Source organism: Gallus gallus, chromosome Z (assembly GCF_016699485.2).
Source record: "Gallus gallus isolate bGalGal1 chromosome Z, bGalGal1.mat.broiler.GRCg7b, whole genome shotgun sequence".
Taxonomy (NCBI): domain Eukaryota; kingdom Metazoa; phylum Chordata; class Aves; order Galliformes; family Phasianidae; genus Gallus; species Gallus gallus.
This window is the reverse complement of record NC_052572.1, coordinates 8,486,495-8,501,016: the sequence shown is the minus strand read 5'-3', so window position 1 is coordinate 8,501,016 and position 14,522 is coordinate 8,486,495. Positions and strand designations below refer to the sequence as shown.

Sequence of the window (14,522 nt, the reverse complement as noted above, 5' to 3'; positions counted from 1 at the left end):
TCTGCAGCTTCTCGTTTGAGCCAGGAAGAAAAGAGGCAAATCGCTGCAGACAAGCTGCTTTCTGAGTTTCCATTCCATGGCCCCGGGGAGCTCTTCCCGTGCTGCCCCCACGTCTCCCAGCGAACGGCTCAACATTTGTGGAGGTCACTCACCCCCTCCAAGTGGAAATACAACTGTTTGCTCAGCTTCCCAGGGGGCTGGTTATCTTGTTAGATTTGTAGAAGTGTTTAACAGGTTGCTTAGCCATATGCCCTCGGAATATCTCAGGCATTGTCTCCCCACGGTACCTGGCAGCATCACACTGGGCTCCAGCTAATTACCTCTAGCTCACAGCAGGGCAAGTGGTGTGGCACAGCTCTGACACAGACACACAAACATACGTAGGCACACTACCCTCTGCCTGCCTCGGAGCTGGGATGAGCACCGCCTCATCCCTTCCCTTCCTTAGAGATGTGAGGTAACAAAGCAGCTGCTGCAGATGTGGGGACCTACCCAGAGCAAGACCTCACCTCTCAGGGTGAGGGAGGGGATCATCCCCCTCTGCTCTGCCCTTGTAAGACCCATCTGAAGTATTGCATTCAGTTCTGGGGCTCTCAGCTCAGAAATAACGTAGAGCTGTTGGAGTGGGTCCAGAGAAGGGCCACAAAGATGATCAGAGGGCTGGAGCACCTCCCCTGTGAAGACAGGCTGAGGGAGCCTGGCTCGTTCAGCTTGGAGAAGAGGAGGCTCAGGGGACACCACATTGCAGCCATCCAGTACTTGAGGAGAGCTTACAAGCAGGAGGGGGGACTGACATTTTACATGGCCTGGTAGTGATAGGACAAGGGGGAATGGCTTTAAACTAAATGAGGGAAAATATAGAGGCTAGACATTAGGAAGAAATCATTTACTCAAAGAGTGGTGAGGCGCTGGCACTGCTGCTCAGAGAGCTGTGGTGCTCCATCCCTGGAGGCACTCAAGGCCGGGTTGGATGCGGCCGTGGGCAGCCTGAGCTGGTGGGGGCAACCAGCCCACGGCAGGGGGTTGGAACTGTATGGACTTTAATGTCCCTTCCAACCCAACTCATTCTGTGATTCTCTCCTGCCACAGAGGCTGCACTGCCCAAGTAGTGCCCAAAAACATCCCAGGTTTTCAAGGCATCTTGATGTTTCTTAGCCATTCCCTCTTTCTAGGAGTTCTTCAGGGTTGTGAGGTAATTTACAACTTCTGTATCATGCAGACCCCATCCTACAGGTTCCCTAGGGGCCATCATCTCCGTGTTTCCCCTCTTCTCAGTCCTTCCTGGCACTATGGAACCTCCCCATGCCACCACTCGCAAGAGACACGTTTATATTCAGCTGATCTGGGGACAAGTCTAGCAAACGGAGCTGGCAGAGCCACAGGGGAAAGGGGACAGCCATGTGGGATGGCAGCTGTCACCCTGCAGAGCGATGAATGTCACCAGCGTGAGCCACGCACTATTGCATCCCTATTGCACGTTCCAGCCCACTGCGCCTCCTGTGCAATTCATAACTGCTTAACAAGGCCACCAATGGTAAATTAGCCAAACATCAGTAAGCAGGGAATGTGGTCATCACATTCATCCTGCTAACTGGTGGCTAATTGTCTCATTGTGCCTCCCGCCTACTAATTGGAAAATAACTGTCTCCCATAGCCTACCACTATCACACTTTAGGAAGGATCCAGGTGGCAGATGTGTTTTGCCAGTGCTTTTCATGCTTCTGCACACACCCTCCAAGTAGTAGCATCAAGGGACTGGCTGTCCCCATTTTTGCTAGTGGCACGTCAGAGTTCCCTGCATCTATGCCAAGACCCTTTTGCCCTCCCAGCTTCATTGCAGGGCATGGGACAAGGCAATTGGATGCCCTGCTCTGTGGAGAGCTGCTTGCACAAGTTTTGGGTGGCACACAGCTGGAAACACACCCCAGAGCAGAGGAGCAGCTGCACTTTGAGCCTGAGAGGTTCTGATACACACCAAGCTATCTAACTCAACTGCCCGTGCTCTGCCTCACACCAGGAAGAAAAGCACTGCAAATGCAGCATTTGACTGGAGACATGCAACTTCTTTTTGGGGTGCCTCGTTCTGCCTTCCCCAGCACCCTGTGGTACCTGCAGCATGTCTGGTAGCTGAAAGACACTTCTTGGAGCAGAAGCTTCCCCCACAGGACCACGAGTGAAGGTCTCTCCCGGGAAGACAAATGGCGATGTGCTGGAAGGAAGAAGCCATGAGAGCAGGGACAGGAGGGGAGGACTCCTGAAAGCATCCTTGAGCACTAGGGATAATTAAGTGGGCTGCCTGCCAAATTCTCCAGATGTTTAATTAATACTGCAAGACCCCTGCTCATCTGGCTGATCCCAGTGCTAAAGACTCCCCATCGTAGCCTCAGATGAGCTTTGCAATGAACAGAGACATCTAGTGAGCTGCTGGACTTGGAGCTCGTCCCACTGGCCTCCCTCCTGCCTGATCCCAGCACCCCACGTGAGGCACGGACCCAGGCATGCAGATTCACAGTAAGACATGGACCCAGGAAGGCAGATCTGTAGGAAGCCACAGCAGGGCTGAACACAGTCCCTGAGAGACTCCCACCCCATCCCCACTCACACAAATCTCCCCACCCATTATATGATTTCCAAAGGAAGTGGAACTTCGAAGACATGGAGGAAACAACCATGGCCTGGGGACGAGCCTGGTAGATCCCACCACATAAGCTGGAGCTTGCCATGAATACGTATTTACCTTGAGTGCTGGGTTTGCTGCAGGAGTAAAGTAATGCGTGTTTGGGGGACAACTCCTGGCACAGCATGAGTGATCATGGGGACTGCCCAGAGCATGCAAACAGCATCAGCTGTAGGCAGTTGACATTGCAAGCTGCAAGATTTCGGATGAAGAGGGCAACTCTCTTGCACAAGCAAAGATTGAAAGCAAGGACTCCGAAAGAAGTCCTGTCCTTCTTCCCCCCTCACCAGTCATTTTCGCAGGCTGAACAGCCAGCTGTCTCCAAAATAACCGTGGAAAGTGGACTCATGGAGGTCAAAAGACACTGTTGCCCATTTCCAACTTGAAGTACTCCTTCAAGATCCCTTCCAGCCATGGCTTTGGTAGCTCTTGGAAACCAACATTAATAGAGCGTTTCTCTGTGTGATGCAGACATTCTTGGCTCCAGAGAGGTCTTCACATAAAGCAGTTTGTCTCTGAGACCACAAAAGGATCTGCAACACTGTACCATGTCCTCCAAGGCAGTGGTGCAAAAAACCCACTGTGACATGACCGTCATATATGTGCAGGGACAGCTAAATCCCACCCTGACACTGTTTACTTGGGAAAGGGGAATGACACTGCAATGAGAGCACTTACTAAAAGGATCAAAATGAGATAAAGAGCCAAAGAGCCCATGTGTGTATGTGGCAAGGGAAATGTTTACAGGTGCCCTTTTGAGTGCTTATGTTTCTTCTTGCAGAAAAAGGCATTTGAAATGCAATCCTGGTTAATAGCAGAGCAAAAGTGGTCTTCACAAGTAGAATGCTTGTCCAAATGAGGAACTAAAAATACGTAGGCTCTGGCAGATTTAATGCAAGCAGTAAGACCAACAGCAAAATGATCACTATAGGAAGGCAGCAGAAGAGCAGGGAGGTTTTCTTCTTGGTGAGATGAGCCAAGAGGCCAGGACAGAAGGCTCTGTGGATGGAGCATGAAGGCCCACGCTGCTCAGTCAGCCCATGGATGGGCCTGGAAAGAAGTCATGCAGGGAGGTGACCACAACTTCTGCCAACATCACACACGTAGTGTTATCAAAAAAGGACTTGGTTTTGAAAAGCTGCCAGAAGATCTGGCATAGCTGCTCATCAGTGAGATGACAAATGAAGCAGACAGACAATGAACACTGTGGAAATAAGCTGGTCTGTCCTGGGCTCGTGAGCAGGGTGTTGCTGCTCTGCCTAGCAGGGAGCAGCACTGAAGCAGTGGGGAAATGAAAGCAAAGCTGAAAATGGCACCACACTGCAATGTAAATCTGGACCCTTTGAGTGGAGTTTGTCCTGCTGCTCACTCAGCTCAAAAAGACCAAATGGAAGTGACCCAAGATGTGGGACAGAGGCTGGAGCAGGACTGCCTCCTCCAGCAGTCTGCAATGGGAAGCAGAAGCCGTGTTTACCCAGGGAACAAGGTCCTGCTCACCCCAGGGGAGGAGAGCAAGAAACCTGGGAACCCAGAATCCATCCCCCTCTCTGCAGGGGTTCAACCCCACATCCCACAAGCATCCACGAATACTCACTGGGTCCGTGTGCAGGTGTCTCATCTCTCCCTGCATCACCCAAAGCACTGCAAAAGACTGAGACCCCTGGCCACAATTCCCTCGCCTCCTGTCTGCAAGTAAGGCAAGCCCTTGGGTATGGGAGGTAATGAGCTGGTGGTGACCAGCTGAAGAGGGAGAGCTGGCCGGCACAGCTAGCCCAAACACTCAATTAAAATGAATTATAATGCAGCTCCTCTCAGCCCTGATGCTGGGCAGCTCTCAGCAGCACGGCTGGTGATGTCTGCAGTGAAATTTGTGCCAATTTTGCCTGGACAATAATGCCTGGATCAAAGGAGCTTGTGAAAGAAATTAAATAGAGTATGGATAGGTTCCCTGTGCCTGCCTGTTATAAATACACACCACAAATGTTAGCTTTTAGGCTTAAATTCCACCTCCTGAATGAGCTATTATTTCAGCACAGCCAAGCAGCCAGATGAAATTCTTGCTTTTGTATTTTGATGAGTGAAGAGGATCTGACATCTTGGATGCCTCTGATCCAGCCCAGAGCTTTCTTCTCTGACTAATCAGCTGCGCTCCCCGCACCTCAGCCGTAATACGGAGCAGCGGGAGGCTCTGCGTATTGATCAGGGAGTGCAAAACCTTTACTGAAAAGTGCCCGGCATCCTCAGGGAGCCATTCTGGCTTTGTTAGGATGTCTGCGGTGCTGGAGGGATGGAGAACATTGTTTGCAGCCGGATCGAGTGCAGCACTCCCCCCTTTTTCCTGAGCTGCACACCTCTCTCGGAGCAGGAGTTAAACCTGGAGGGAGAAACACAGCAGGGATGCTGCTGATGAGCACTGTCTGGGATGCAGGACAAAGCATTTCTGAGGTGGTGCCTTCCCCCTCTGCTGGGGTGGGAGTCTCCATGCAGGCAGCAACAGGAGCAGATGCCAGCAGCTGTTACAATCCGTAGAGCAATGGTCTGCTTTGGGGAGGGCAGTCACAGGGAACCAGTTTTCCATACTGCTCAAGCTGTAGAGTTCTCAACTCATTTACCGGGAGCCAAATCCAACTTTGACACAAAACAGAGACCGTCAGTGGCAGAATCAGACCCTGGCAGGGTGGTTCATCCTGACATAAGCTCTTGGTCCCACGCTCCAAGGTCACAGGCAGGGGAAATAACTCCTTTGCAATTTCAGTTTTTCCATTTCAATTGCTCCTTTGCAACTGAAATGCAAGAAGAGCCACGTCCTGCAACAGTGATCTCCACCTGCTGCTGAATTGCATTCTCCAATCCAGTCTCTGCATGCAGGGTGCAGCTGAGGTTGAGAAGAGGGCTATGGCTGAGTGGGGCTTTGGGAGCTGGTTTGCCCCAGGAAAGCTGTAAGATGAGCTGCCGTGAGCCATGGACAGCCATGGGGGTGCTAGCAAAGCACCATTTAATCTAAAGATGAGCCAAAACTGTGGAGAGGCTGCAGCAAAATGAGAGCAGCCACTCCACCCAGCTATCAGGGCAGCAGCATGCCCTGTTTTGAGATAGGCATGACATCAGAGAGGAGAAATGTTTCCACAGCAGCACCACAGCAGGCAGCTGTTACTAATCGCATTAATAGGATGGTGTCACAAAAAGAAGGGAAAATCTCTTCTCCAAAATTTCAGGGGCCAGGCTCTGCCTGTGGAGCTGCTGAGAGGAGAGGAGTGGATTCTGGACTCAGTGTGGATGTGCTCCACATTCACAGAGCTGGAAACAAGAGCAGGATGCAGCCACGCAGCCCTGAAAATGTCAAAACAAAACATCTGTTTCTTTGATTTAAACAGCAACCAAAAAAAAAAAAAAGAAGAAGAAAGAAAGAAAAGAAAACAAACAGAAAAACAATAAGCCTCAGACAACAGCCTGGGTGACTTCTTGAAGGTTTGGATTCCTTTTCCCTTTCTCCAAATGGTGGTTTCGGGCTGATGGAAGGGGAGCAGCTCAGCACGGTGACTGCGCAGGAAGGGGCCAATGCTCAGCGATCCCCTCCTGCCAAAGCCAGCTCGCTGCCTCAGTTTCCCCCTCTCGTGACGAAGGATGCTCTTTGCTGTCACAGCAGGTGGGCGGGAGGCCATTGGCATGCACCACTGTGCCCCGGTGGCTGACATTTCACAAGGCGAGATTTCCTTCTCAGCACCACAGGAGGAACCTCCGGCCTCACCCACTGGCAGGGACGTTTCTCCCTTATCCTGCCCATCGAGGCAGGAGGCCAATTTTGGCAAAGACCCCTCCTGCTGGGAGCCAGGGGCAGCCCACCAGCTGGACCGGTAACAGCCTTTTGTGCCACCCCCTGTCCTCACCCTGCTCACTGTCACACACCCTCTGCTACCAAAACCAAGGGCTTGTTGTCATGTCCTTGTTGGTTTGGGTTTGTTTTTCCACAGGACTATTTTTATTCGTGCCCCGATCCCAGCCGTACTGGGGATTGAGCGTTTCAGCCAAAGCAATAAGAAATAAAGAGCAAAGAAAGTGAATCGAGATCCAGAGGATTTCAATAAATTAAAAGGAGGGGGGGAAAAAAATTAAAGGAGAAGAAAAAAAGCCATAGCCAAGCTCAGAGGAAGCAAGGCAATCAGAGCAAAAGCTCTCAGCTCTGCCAGTTCCCGTTTGTTAGAAGATCAAATTCTCTGCCTCCCTTGTCCAAAAGTATCAGCTCCAAAGTCTCCCTTGCACTCCCAGTGGAGGTGTTTCCAGGCTGGAAACAAACCTGCTCTCACATCCCCGGTGCTGTTTTACCCAAATTGCCCTCTGTCAAACTGCACCTTGCTCTTCCCACCTGCTCCACACCGTGTCATCGTCCCTGGAGGCTGTCAGGAGATGTGGAGATGTGGCACTGAAGGACGTGGTTAGCGGGCACGGTGGGGGCAGGCTGGGGCTGGACTGGATGATCTTAGTGGTCCTTTCTAACCTCAGTGATTCTCTGATTCGACATCCTGATGACAGGCCCCAGGACAAAGGCCCTCAGGCTGCCACCAGGTCCATCTCTCAGCCAGGTGGGTTGTAAGAACCAAGACAACATCTTGCACAGTAAGAACACTTGTGGTGGAGGCTACCATCACCAACAGTGACCAGCTGTCCTATCCAGAGGATTAATTTCCCCAAGTAAGTTTTATCCTATGTCAAGATATAAGAAAAAATGTTTTCTTTATGATAAGGGCAGTGAGGCACTGGAACAAGTTTCCCAGAGAGGTGGTGGATGCCCCATCCCTGGAAACACCCCAGGTCAGGCTGCAGGGGCTCTGAGCACCTGATGGAGCCGTGGGTTTCCCTGCTCATTGCAGGGGAGTTGGACCAGAAGACCTTTAAAGGTCCCTTCTATGGTTCTGTGATTCTATGAAGATCCCAGTGAATGAGATTTTGGGGTTCCTTTAATATTCTAAGTGTCTGTACAGTACTGGAGAGATGGAGCATCAGTGGGGCTTATCTCCTGTACAAGCTATGGGCCCACACAGCCCATCTGGCCAGTTGTCTTTTGCAGATGCTGAATTCATGACCAAGAACTCTTTTCCTACTCCAGCCTCTGCAAGCACACTTCGTACCCAATCTGCTTTCACCTGTACTGTCTTGTCTGCCTGAGATCTGTGCTTTCCCCATCGGCTGCTGGCAGCTGGATGAGGGACGAGCAGTGAAGTCAGTTTAATATCATTTTCCTTGTTATTATCTCTTAGCTTCTCCCAGCAATTTGCTCAGATTTCTGTAAAACTCCTTGCCAAACAAACCCCTGCCCAAATCAGCCCCCGTGACCACAGGACTCTATTTATAACCGAGATCCCATTTAGCAGATAAATGAAGGGAACTCGAGCAGGATTTAAGCTAAGCAGTTATCTGTGACTGGCGGACACGTGCGCATCACATTAAATTTACTGGGGGCACGGAAGGCAGGGAGGGAGGAGAGCAAACAGCTGCCTGAGCAGACAGATAGAAACTGGGGGCATGCAATCACTGTGTGGCTCTGGGAAACTTCAGGAGAGCAAAGCCCTTCCCAGGATCTGGGGAGCATCCTGCTTTCTCTGGGTACCCGACAGGACCAGCATCAGCTCACTGCTCCCCAAGCAGCGTATCATTTGCTGTAGCTTTTCTTGTCTTCCTGGCTGGTTATTACTGTCTAAGACGATGCACTTAACAGGGTTGTGAAATCAGCCATAAAGTTTACTGCACTACATCAATATAATGCCCTGCAAAGTTAATACGGAGATACCTATTTTATAACAAGGACAAATAAAAACATCTCCCATTAGCCCCTGGCACCAGGAGCTTTGTTTCCGAAGGCCAGATGCTGCAATGAAATTGGTGGAGAATATTAATGCGCGTACGTATGAAGCTACGCACATATACATAACGATACATGTTTACATATATATACGTACATAATGAGAGACTCCTGGATTTGCTCAGCTGTTCTGCAGCCTTCAGAGCACTTTATTTACACACCGCAGGAGAGACTGGCTACAGATCCAGAGGCTCTGCTATTACATCGTGTCAATTTTTCATCATCCCCGAGTCCCGTGTCATGGAAAATGGATAACTTTAAGCAAGAAATTGATCCAAGGTGAGAGTTAAACACGTGAACATAAACACAGCAAGGAGCAAAATGTTCCCTATGCAAAGCAGTGCCGTTAGGGCCATTTGGGATTTTGAGTGTGGGGATACTTTTGGTGTTTCCAGCGAAGCAAGTTGCTGCCAGTCGTGTTCCCACAGATTGAGGAGCTCGTGGACCATGCGTCCTCACCCCCTGCCCTTCTTTTGTCCATCTCAACTTCTTGAGGCCAAACATTTCCGCAGCCCTGCTCCTGACCTCTCTAATTCCTCCTCCAGCACATCTCTCTGTTTTCAGTAGCGTTAAGTTCAGCAGCAGAACACAATGGGAGAAAGAATGGGTTTTCCCTAGGTCTCTCCCAGTCTCTGCCCCAGATGCCAACAGCTAGTCCAAAAAAAAAGAAAAAAAAAAAAAACACCTGGAAGGTGTTGGGTGGGAGCTTGGGAGCTGATTTTCAACCTGAGAGGGTGGATGAGGGCATCCTGGCTTGGCAGTTCACCCATGCCTGTGTACCCCAAACTACATCACCCGCACACATCACAGCACCTCCTGAGCACAGTGTGCCCTAAACATCTCATCTGAAGCTCAAGTCCTCATCGTCAGTGGGATTAAACGCAGGGAGGGTGTTGAGCCCCAGCAAAAAGCCCTCCCTGCTGCCCTGCCCTCATCCTTCATCCACCATCACCTCCACATGTCCCTTCAGACCTGGCATTATTAGAGATATTACAGTTTTCAGTCCTATTGTGAAGTGCTGAAAGATGTGAAATGGAAGGTATTAAACACAATCAGAGTGGAAAGGCTGTGTCAGCCAGACCTGTAGGCGTGATAAGAGGTTTTGCCCGTTTTCCCTCCAGATGATTGCTGCTGTCTGGCAGTGGCACAAGCTGAAGACCAAGAGATGGAAGCGAGTGCCTGCATCCAGCTCAGGAAGCACTGAAGGAAATGCCTTACCATGGGACAAGTGCCTATGGAAAGTCCGATGCCAACCTGTTGCTAGCACAGCATTAAAAGCCTCCGATAAGAAAAGGCCGGGAGGAATCAGCTATACATCACCACCACCTGCTGGTACCACAGGAAGGGTCCCAGCCACCAAGGACTTGCAGGCATGGGATGACCCAAAAAGCAGCCGGTACCCCAAAAACCATGCAGCAATTCAAAGCTGTTGCATTCTGCAGGAGCACCACTGCCTGCACCGGAGTTTGAAAGCCTGCGTGCATCCAAATCCTGTGGTCAGGAAGAATCAGAGGTGGCTGGCGAGGGTGGGATTAAAGATTTAAGGAAAGGTAGAATAAATAAGGTCCTGCTTTCAGGGCTTGAGGAGAATAGGGACTGTCAGTCTGGCTTGCTCTAATTTTTCACAGAGATTATGAATTTGGTGGTGAGGGTTGATAGCATTGCTGTGATGCACTTAGGCTCTTGTAAGCCAGTTGATCTGCCCTGCCTGACTCTGGTTAATAAACCTGAGCAACAGTGAATCAGTGCAGCACGCCAGAAAGCAGCCAATGAGAGTGCCCAAATATAACAAAGGGAGATCCTCTGAGGGAGCATTTCTTTCTCCATCTTTCTTTTAACTCCCTTTTAGGTACTGGAATCTATAAAGCCTTCCGTGACCCTTCTCCAGCCTGAACAAGCCTGAACCCTTCTCCTTAGCCTGTCTTCATAGCAGAGACGCTCCAGCTCTCTGAGCATCCTTACGGCCTACTCTGAATCAGCTCCAACAGGCCCACATGCTTCCTGTACTGGGGGCCCCAGAGCTTGGTGCAGTACTGCAAGTGGGCCCTGATGAGGGCAGAGCAGGGGGGGACAATCACTGTCCGTGTCACTGGTGAAGGCACTGAATAGTACTGGTCCCAGCACAGACTCCTGAGGGACACCGTTGGTTACTGACTCCTACCTGGACACTGAGCCACTGACTGTGACTTCTTGGATGTGGATATCCAGCCAATTTCCCATTCTAATAACTTATCCCTCTAACAGTCCACCAATCAAATCCACATCCCCAGTTTAGTGGCTCGCGTGTTTTGGGGGACCAGACCAAAGGCCTTGCACAAGTCCAGGTAGACAGCATCTGTTGCTCTTCTCTTGTCCCCCAGTGCCATCACTCCATCCTAGAAGGCCACCAGATCAGTCAGGCACGCTTTGCCATTGGTGAAGCCACGCTGGCTGCCTCTAACCACCTACCTGCCTTCCACATTCTTCCACATAAACTCCTGGAAGATGGACTTCTCCAGACAATCGGAGAAATGCCAAAATCAGGTTCCTGCCTCTGCCCACCTCCCTCCTCTCTGCATCAGGCCCCTCCGCTCCTGCCCTTTGCCTCAGTATGGCCTGGCACATTGGACAGAAATGCTTCTTCACCCAAAAAATGCCCGTTCATCAAAACAATTCCCAAGAAAAAGTCACTTCAGAGGAATTTCTCTTTTCAAAAACCTTGTGGGGAAGGAAAAAAAAAGAAAGACACAAGACATGCAGTGGTTTAACTATCCTGTTTCAACAGCTTTAAATGAAAAAATAAATCTTTTTTTTTTCCCCCATGAGTGCCAAATGACTTTTCATTTGGAAATGGAAGATCATTATCATCTTCCAAAAAAAAAAAAAAAAGGAAAAAAGAAATCAAGTAGAAAAGGGTGACATCAAAAGAAAATCTCTGGAAAACGTTAAAGTGAAACAATCAGCTGGGTCTGAAGCTGCAGGCGGAGCTGAGCTGTGCCCCGCCAGGTCTCAGCATGGTTGTAATCCCTGCTTGGGGCTGGATGGGATTCCTGCATCCCGGTGAGCACCTCGGGGCAGTAGAGCCATGCCAACTTTGGGCTGCTCTTTCCCACTGGACTTTGCCCCTTGGTTGCCTTCAGTTGGGGTACATGCTGGCAGCCCCCGGCTGTCACCCTCAGCCCTCAGCTGTTACAGTTTAGGCTGCGTGGGGAGCGGGAATGCCAGCAATCCAGCATCCAGAAGGGGATCCAGGCCCCGTTCAATATTGAAAGAAGAAGGGCTTTGAAAGGCGTACGCTCATTTTCCCTTTTCGTCCTCTGCCAAGAAAACCGGGGGGATGGAGGAAGGGGTGAACGGGTGGGAGAACAGTGGAAAAAATGTCTTGGCTGGGCCCTCTATGCCTTTTATCTCATGGGCAGCCTGCCGAGGCAGGGTCTTCCCCTGCTGAGCCCGCTGGCAGATCAAACAGGAGTGGAGAAGAGTTATAGCCCCCCCACAGACCCCTCCCACAAGGAAGTGAGAAAAAGAGAGGAAGAAAGAGCAAACAGCCCCATGATGCCCACAGTGCTGTTCCGGCTGGGAGCACCCATTCCAACCCTCTCCAGACCCAGAGGTGGCCCCCACAGGGACCTTGGGGAGGCCTGGGGGTGGACAGAGAGGCGACCCATGTCCCCGTGGAGGGGAACAGCACTGCTGCATGGCCTACAATGAAGGGGAAGGTCCCAGCATCTCCCTGGATCCTCCTGTGCCTGCTTCGCCATCATATCAGACCATTCTGAGCCAGCTTCGAGCAAATAGCATAATTAAATGCCTTTATTCCAAGGACTCCCTCTGTGTGTTTGTGTATTTGTGGATTAGCAGCTAATACAGTAAGAGGCTTTATTGCAACTAAATTGATTTTTTTTTCCCCTCTCTTCCCTTCCCCTGTATTTTCTCCTCCTTGCTCACCAGCCCACAGGGACCATTGCCTTCACCACCTGACAGCAGAGTAAGGACTGCGATGGGGCAGCGACCACAGCAAACCCCTGGGCAAGGAGAGCTGAGGGGCTGATGCTGACAGCTGTCGGTGGGGGGACACGGCTGCAGGGTATATTGGCACTGGCTGTGTCCACCATACAAGCAATAAGGGATGCCTGCAGTGTGCAGGGTGGTTAACTCAAAGGCTGCTGCAGATTTGGGAGGAATTCTCTGCCATGCAGGCTCAGAAGATAGGAGTTGGCAGCACTCAGCATCACACAGAGATCACATCAGCCCACGGTGATGGGGAGATGCGGACGCCCGGCCACCAGGAACACCCAGGGGCTCCCAGGATCTCCTCATTGCAGTCGGTAAAAGTAATGAGGCTAATAAATGCAGTCATTACCAGGCGGCGATCTGTGTATCTCACCAGGCTTCCTAGGACAGGGCACAAACTGATACTGCACCTTCCTTGTTTCTCCTTCCTTCCCTCCATCCCTCTCCCCTCTCCTTTCCTGGGCAGCAGGAGCGGAGGCCATAATTGAATGTGGCTGGGAGGAACGTGAAGCAAAAGGCTGTTAAAAAAGAGAAGAAACAAGAGTACCTGTGGGATTACACGAGCCAGAAAAATGCAAAGCCTGCTTCCAGCCGCCCATAAAATAGATGCCGTCTCCTCTGCCATTGGCAGGGTTTGGCTGCACACAAAGAGGCTGGGAAGAGGATTTTTATGGAAGTTATTTATAGGCTGGACGAGCAGCCATGTGCATGCCCTGGATTTCTGCCTCGCACCACACGCTGGGCATGGCAGCAGCAGACCTGGGGACGAGCAGCAGGGCTGGTGACCAAATCATGGCCAACCATGGGACAGCCCCTGTCACCCTGCACTGCTGCATCACCAGCTCTGATGGATGTCCCCCAGGAGCCCTTCTTCTCCACACCGACAAAATAAGTTTAAAAATGTCACCAAACTCCATGCAAAGCTACACAGCTGGCACTTCAAGGAGAACATTTCATTAACTGAAGGGTGGAGGGGAGAAAAGGGAGAGAGGAGGGCAGGGAAAGAAAAAAAAAAAAAGGAAAAAGGGAAAAGGAAAAGATTACCTTGCTGAATTAATCAGGCTTCGCTGTAATGTTCAGGCTTGGATTTTATTTCCTGTAATAAGCCCATTAATACGGGTGTCTATAGCGGGGGGCTTTTAGCAGCAGGCACCATTAGTGTAACGAGGAAGGGCTAATAGAGTTTTATTGGAATTTTTACTCCGACATCACAGCCTTTTAAAACAGCTGTCTCAATAGGCATTATTATTCTGATTAACATTTAGACAGCACAAATCATAGTGATGCCCTTGGTGTCCTGCAGGTTTTATCATAATCACTGCAAGTCCCCGATGCGACGGCTGATCCAGGTTGGGGGGTGGGAGGGGGGCTCGGATGCTGGCAGGGGCAAGGGGTGCCTTTCTGTTCTCCTGTGCCAGCGTTTCTAAGGAGCTGGGATAGGTCTTGCTGCTACTGACACGCAGCAGAAGCAGCTGGAATCTGCTGGTTGCTTTTCGAGCATCCCTGATCCTTGGGGGAACTTGAAAATGGGGCAGAGAAGGGTTCAAAAGCAGCAGGGGGTTATTTATGAGGGTGCTTCATGGCGGAGCGGTATGTCCTCAGCACCAGGAAACTTGGGGTGATGGGGGGACTCCCTGCTTACTGCCCACGTGGTTTCTGCAGGGCGACGCAGCTCCATCACTGCCCGTTTCAGGTGCGTAACAAATAAGATTACATGGGGCTGAAATCCTGGAGCCCAGACAGAGCCCAGACACCCAGCGATGCTCTGGGCTGCCCAGGATAAGCTGGGTGCTGTGCCAAGTGCAGTTCTGGGGGGATTTGGGGTTTTGGTTTTCATTCTGCTTGGCATACCAGGGCTGTCCTTAGCAGGGAGCTGATTGCTGCAGGGCACGAGGGCGTTCAGCATCTGCTTAAATTTTTGTAATTACTTTTCACGTTAAGTGCCTGACGGTATCTTTCAGATAGAAACAGAGGGGTTTGGGCTGCTCCCTTTCC

General features: G+C 50.8%; 1 long non-coding RNA gene across 1 annotated transcript; it reads left to right on the top strand.

Annotated features, from left to right (window-relative positions):
• Window positions 1-338: 338 nt before the first annotated feature.
• Window positions 339-10,090, top strand: LOC121108636. Its single transcript, XR_005843322.1, has 4 exons — window positions 339-553; window positions 7,208-7,366; window positions 8,701-8,813; window positions 9,656-10,090. It is a non-coding gene; the product is annotated as an uncharacterized LOC121108636 (long non-coding RNA).
• The last annotated feature ends 4,432 nt before the right edge of the window (window positions 10,091-14,522 follow it).